The sequence below is a fragment of the Cynoglossus semilaevis genome, chromosome 1, assembly GCF_000523025.1.
Source record: "Cynoglossus semilaevis isolate Cse_v1.0 chromosome 1, Cse_v1.0, whole genome shotgun sequence".
NCBI classification, from domain to species: Eukaryota; Metazoa; Chordata; class Actinopteri; order Pleuronectiformes; family Cynoglossidae; genus Cynoglossus; species Cynoglossus semilaevis.
In genome coordinates, this window is record NC_024307.1 from 12,864,584 (window position 1) to 12,864,946 (window position 363).

Here is a 363-nt window from a genome sequence, read left to right on the forward strand (position 1 = left end):
CCTGACAAGTATCATGTACCGGCGGAATTAGCCCAACGTAAAATTAAGCCTGACCAAGCAGGGCCTCGAAAACCTCCCCGTCTCAGTCCTTAGGAAAGAAAAGATGGATGGAGTAGAGCCAGACGCTAGCAGATGTGCCTCTTGAAATCATGGGAAACAAGTGATCTAGTCCATGTCTGCGACACGCACACGTGCTTACGGACCATTATTATGTCCTCACGTATTCTCATCCAAATCTAATTAATCTCCTGGTTATTTTAAAAAAATTCATTGGCTGTTTGCATGTGGGACAATTACTGGCAAGAGCGATTTTGGCCTACATGCTATTGGTTTTGGCAGCAAACAAAAAGCAAAAGGAGGAAA